The sequence below is a fragment of the Cervus canadensis genome, chromosome 27 (assembly GCF_019320065.1).
Source record: "Cervus canadensis isolate Bull #8, Minnesota chromosome 27, ASM1932006v1, whole genome shotgun sequence".
NCBI classification, from domain to species: Eukaryota; Metazoa; Chordata; class Mammalia; order Artiodactyla; family Cervidae; genus Cervus; species Cervus canadensis.
Genome location: NC_057412.1, coordinates 6,404,205 through 6,410,573, shown reverse-complemented (window position 1 = coordinate 6,410,573; position 6,369 = coordinate 6,404,205). Strand labels below are relative to the sequence as shown.

General features: G+C 44.2%; 1 non-coding gene across 1 annotated transcript; it reads left to right on the top strand.

Annotated features, from left to right (window-relative positions):
• The first annotated feature begins 3,779 nt into the window (after positions 1–3,779).
• Positions 3,780–3,884, top strand: LOC122429027. The gene has a single exon (XR_006265896.1). It is a non-coding gene; the product is annotated as a U6 spliceosomal RNA (small nuclear RNA).
• Positions 3,885–6,369: the final 2,485 nt, after the last annotated feature.

The window sequence follows — 6,369 nt, the reverse complement described above, 5'->3', positions numbered from 1 at the left end:
TTCATTTTTCCCGCTGGGAATAGCTAATGGTTCACTCAGTTATTACAGGAAGGATCCGCGAGGACATTTCAAGTACAACTAATTAAAGAAGTGTTTCCTGAAATTGGTATATTTGTATTTAGCTACATTAGAAATAACTAAATATAAAATGCTACATACAGGAATAAACAGAATTACTCAGAATGGGGGGGGGGAGGTAGGGGGAAGAAGTTTGAGCAAATGTTAAGAAGGTTTTAACAAAACCTTAAGAGTTAAGTTGTCTTCTCCATAGCATTCTTTTTTAAACCTTGCCAGTTGATAGAAAACAAAGACTTCAATATGAAAAACAATTTTATGCCCCAAAAAATTGACCTGTCACACTCTGGAACTGTGCACGGTCTAAGGAGAATGTTCTGCAATGATGGAAATGTTCTTTATCTGTGATGTCATAATAAGGTGACCAACAGCCACATGCTGAAATTCAATAAAAGTAACTAGAGTTCAATAGAATTAACAACTGAGGTCCTGAGTCGCAGTGGCCCCATTTCAAGTGCTTAATAGAAACTTGGGCTAGTGGCCGCCATATTGAACAGCAGAGTCCAAGGACCGAAGAGGTTTAGGCATGCACTGAATACACATATTCAAAGCTTGCCAAATCAGGGTGGAGATGGGAAATGTTTCCAAGAAACTTCTGTGGAGCATGAAGGAGAAAGGTCTACTTTGTATCACATGGAGGGTTTTTTTCTCTTTCCATCAAGTTTCAGCCAATAATTAAAACAAGTTTAGCAGAACTTTTGATCCCAACGCCTTGAACAAATTCTCATGTCTCCCCCTGGAGAGTTTCCTTGATACAGTTTTATACAGCCTGTCTATAGAAAGCACACGCTCTAAGCACCCAATGTATGTTTTTCATGTGGATTCACGTCTCTGGTCCTTTGAGTATACTTACCATGGAAATTCCCCCACTTAAAGCCTATCTGTATCTCAGTAACCACACTTACCACGGCTGTTCCATGAAGCAGGTTTCTCTATGTAGTCTGGTCTATTTCTGCAGTTCAGCCCATGTAATAAGATTTCCAAACTGGCAAGAAAGATAAAAATAAACAAAGCTCTTTATTGTACAGGTAAGCCTCTGGAATGTCTTTACTTTCCTATGAGAGCTGACACAAAGCAGGAATTCAAGTGAGTCCAGGTCAAGATGTGAAGGCCAACCACAGATCCTTGCCCACTCTTCAGCCCATGAGTACCATAGTCCACACATGGATGATGGAGATGACTCATAAATTAATCCATACAAAGTGTATCAAATGTGGTGTGAGTGGATTTTATGCGACAGAAGAGATATCCTTGGCCAGCTTCGGCTTCACACTCAAGGTCATCACTTCTATAATGCTCTTATAAACTTAGAATTAAAATGAGGCCAGAAGCTATCAAAAACATCCCTGCATATATACCTGCCCCGAAAAAGTTCCTGGAAATGATTTGCTTTACTCTGCTGGGGTCTGCTGCAGCCTGGGCATATGGCAAACAGCCTAGCAGCCCAATCTCCTTCAAGGGAATCCCTTCAAGAAGGAGAATAGTCTGGGGCCAACCAGGGGTCAGGTCTGCCTTAAGGTAGCCTTGAGGAGATCATGCTTGCTGATTCCCACAGACTCACCATTATTGACATCTGGATCATCCTCTACCAGAATTTAGACATTGGCTTTGAGTGAACGGTGTGTGGATTCAGCATCTATGGAAACTGACTGTTGATGAAGTGAAAGTGAAAGTCACTCAGTCATGTCTGACTCTTTGCAATCTATGGACTACACAGTCCATGGAATTCTCCAGGCCAGAATTCTGGAGTGGGTAGCCTTTCCCTTCTCCAGGGGATCTTCCCAACCCAAGGATGGAACCCAAGTCTCCCACATTGCAGGTGGATTCTTTATCAGCTGAGCTACCAGGGAAGCCCAAGAATACTGGAGTGGGTAGCCTTTCCCTTCTCCAGCGGATCTTCCCCACCCAGGAATAGAACCCGGGGTCTCCTGCCTTGCAGGCAGATTCTTTACCAACTGAGCTATGAAGGACTGTTAATAAGCATACTAATAAACACATCACCTTTTTGAAAATTGCTTAATGCATTTTGTTACATTCAGGATGCTCTTCATAAACACATGTTTATGTGACCTCCTCATATAATTACCAATGTAAATAACTACCGAAGCTGATGGTCTGCCTACAAGGCACATGCATTACCTCAGGGGACATGAATAGCATTTGCTCCATCACCTTCATCCTAACTGGGCCAGGTTCAAAACAAGCATGGTCTCAAATCCAAACCCTTATTCCTAAGTTTGAACCCAGGCCACATGGACCTTATGGGAAGAAATCAGAATGAAACATGCCCAGGCTGACACTGTGACTGAATATGTCTCTAATGTCAAGCTCAACATTTCACCTCAGGAAAAAAAAAATTATACAGGTCATGCTTGAAATACATGTGAATCATAGCAGCCTTTAAGTGAGGAAAATAAAAAAGGAGGGAGGGTAAAATGTCCACAAGAATTCAAACAATACAGGGAGGCCTCCTCAGTGGATCTGCAAGCCCACGTTTAGAGCAGATGCTAGCAAGCTACCTAGAGCCAAATCTGCCTGCCTGCCTTTATAAATAAAGTTTTATTGGGACAGGGCCACACCAGTTGGTAGACATACTGCCTGTGGCTGCCTTTGGATACAAGGCAGCGTTGTGGTGGAGGCCGTGTGGCCCAAAAAACTGGAAATGTTTACTGCCTGAACCTGAAGAGAATAAGTCTGCTGACCTGGTGTTTAGAGTTTTAGAGATTTTGCTGAGAACAGGCATCCCTAGAGTTCCCAAAGCACTCGTTTTTTCTGGTTAAAAATGAATGGGGGGAACTGAAGCACGTCTGCAAGTCTGTTACAGAGCGGCACGTGTGCGTCAGCCTAAGAGGCAGCTCGTCTCACAGCTCTGGTGCCCCAGGTTCTGAGAATAATTATTTCTTTGTTAACATGGGGTTAACTTATCTTTAGGAACTTGAAAGAAGGTTGGGCACATCTCTGAAGTTTAATTTCAAAGTAGGTTGAAATCTAACCTTGGGATTCTCCGAGTGGGGAGCTAGCATAACAACGTATTTGCCTGGAGGCTTTTCAAGGCGATGTTGCTGACTGGTACGTTGCCATTGCAGGCCGTGGAAGTGAACTTGAAAAACAGGCATAATTGCCTGTCCAAGTTTTCACCATAAATAATCATTTTTTAAAAGGTTCCAGTAACTTACCCACTAGGAGAAAAAAAAGAAAAAGAAAGTGGGACAATGACGCTGTGACTTTGCTCCAAGATCATCATGTGTAATGTCATGCTGCCATCTGCAGGACTTTATTTCAATATTTTCACCCAAACGGGAATTTTAATGAGTTCTATAGATACGTGGCCATGCTCTTGAGGGAGAAACGTTTTGCCTGCAACAGCAGTGAAAGAAAGGTTTTAACCGACTTTCTCTCTTTAGTCACAATCCCCAGTCCCTCCCCACCCACAAGCCACCATTTCTGAGGGTTTCAATTTCCGATGAAGCTTCTCTACTCATGGTGATGTTCAATATGAAAGTGAATCAACGTGCTGTACCGAGTCGGGGGCGGGCTCTGAAACTGTTCAGAAATGCTGCGACGCGGGGCCTCCTCACACTCATCAAATGCCAAGTGGGCAGCAGCGCTGGGATGTGGCAACAGCAGGCGTGAGACCCAAACTCCAGGAAAGCCCAGGTTTTAAAACTTTGGTAAATTTGGGGGTTAAGAAATCCATGCCGAGGGTTAGCTTTGGTAGTACATCTGCTAAAATTAGACTGATAAGGAAATGATTAGCATGGCTCCTGAGCAAGAATGAGGCACAAATTCCAGAAGTATTCTATTATTTACAAATATTCTAAGGGGATGAATTCCTGCTAGGGCTGCTGTAAGAACATACCACAGACTAGAATCCCAGGGACAGGGGAGCCTGGTGGGCTGCCGTCTATGGGGTTGCACAGAGTCGGACACGACTGAAGTGACTTAGCAGTAGCAGCAGAGCCTCATAAACCATAGAAAATCATTGTCCCACAGTCCTGGAGGCTGGAACCCCAAGATCAGAATGTCAGCAGGCTTGGTTTTCTCTGAGGCCTCTCCCCTTAGCTTGCGGACGGCTGCCTTCTCCACGTCTCCACACGGTCTCTGCCCTGTCTGTCTGCATCTTAATGTCTCCTGATAAGAAAACCAAGGACTAGATTAGGGCCACCTTGATGATCTCATTTAACCTTAGTTAATCCCCTGGAGAAGGAAATGGCATCCCACTCTGGTATTCTTGCCTGGAAAATCCTATGGACAGAGAAGCCTGGCTGGTTATAGTCCATGGGGTTGCAAAAAGTCAGACATGACTGAGCAACTAACATAACATAAATAACCTGTTGAAAGAATCCACTCCAGTACTCTTGCCTGGAGAATCCCATGGACAGAGGAGCCTGGCGGGATACAGTCCATGGGGTTGCAAAGAGTCAGACAGGCCTGAAGCGACTGAGCACTCTGTCACCTCTTGAGAGAGCTCTCTCCAAATACAGTTACATTCTGAGTTACTGCAGGCAAGGACTTCAACATCTATATGGAAAGAGAGGATACAATTCAGTTCATAACAGGAAATACGTTAAGTAAAATACTTGCTTCTAATGTCTGGATCTAAAATGAATAGACTACAATAAGTAACAAGGCATTAGGATGCTTGGAAGGAAGAAAGGGAGGGAAGGAACAAGATGAGGAAGCAAGTAAGGAAGGAGGGAAGAAAGAGAGAAGCTTGAAGAATGGCCAGAGTCTAAGCTGGTCCAAATAAGATGTCTTACTTAAGGAATTGGCCCCACCTCCTAGGGGGAAGAAGAAGTCTAAAACAAGAGGAGATGGGGAAAACTGAATGACCGCAGGCATTAAGGCCACTCATCTGTGCCTGTTACGTGTGCCCTGTCGAGCCCAATAGCGTCTTGAAGCTGTAATGTCACTACGGTATAGTCATTAACTCATGTCAGACCCTGTGGATTGTAGCCCTCCAGGCTCCTCCGTCCATGGGATTTTTCAGGCAAGAGTACTGGAATGGGTTGCCATTTCCTTCTCCAGGGGATCTTCCCGACCCACAAATCGAACCCAGGTCTCCTGCATTGAAAGTGGATTCCTGCATTGCAGGCAGATTCTTTACCAACTAAGCTACAAGAGAAGCCCCCAATGTCACTATGCCTACCAAATATTCTGTCACTCTGAAGCTGTCCGAGAAACGGGGACTTAGCAGATCCCACTTTTCAAAAACTGCCCCAGAAGTGTGCCTTTAACTTTGCCCGGGGAATTTAAATCCAAATCCAGCAATGCAAAAAGTATGGATTTGCTATTCTCGAAAGGTGTTAATGGCTCCTTGCTGAACACTGTGGTCTGCAGTGTCTCTTGAAGATAGGAGGTTTTGCTCTTTCCTGCCCGGATATCGTGATCTGGGGATGCCTAGCAGACAGCTCACCCTGTCATCGATCTACCAACGCACCAGCAGGGTGTTTCACGGTAGCACCCTAGGCACGGTCTGTTGTACCTGTCCCCTGATGGCTCACATCGCTTCATTAACGGAGCAGCAGCCCCGTGTCTTTACAATCTCTGCTATGTGTGAGGCTCCGACCACGTTGTTTCCATGTATTATCTTGTTTGATAATCACCACTGCAAACTCTCAACCACCAAATGTATTTACAGAGAGTTATTTCATACACAGTTGGCTTTGAATGTGTAAACCATATGAACTACATGTTGCAACCGTTTTGTTTTATCCTATTAGGAAAAAGCCATAGATGCAAATCAGGAAGAGTAAATACCAACTGAACAAGTTCTATGTTGTTTTGCTTTGCAATCAGCAGCAGTTGGTATATTCTGGCTGGGAGGGTTTCGTGTCAATTCACATGCTGCTTAGTTGTTTTGGTTTTCTTTTTCCTACTGACAATTTTGAATCAAAATGCCTAGTCACAGACAATACCACCTTTAGGCTCTCATCTAATAATCCCAGATAATAACTGAAGTATATCTAAAGCAGTCACTATTAGCAACAACAAGAAAAAAAAAAGTATTTGTCATTCACGGAAAAAGCGCAAATAAAGAATAAACTGCTCCATAGAGGAGTAGTAGTTTAGCTGCTCAGTCATGTCTGACTCTTGCGACCCCACCGACTGTAGCCCGCCAGGTTCCTCTGTCCATGGAATTCTCCAGGCGAGAATACTGGAGTGGGTTGCCATTTCTTTCTCCAGGGGATCTTCCCAATCCAGGAATCGAACCCCAGCCTCCTGCATTGCAGGCAGAATTGCTGCTTATAAGCAAGTTCCAATCACTGATAAAAATGGGAAACACGTGTAGTT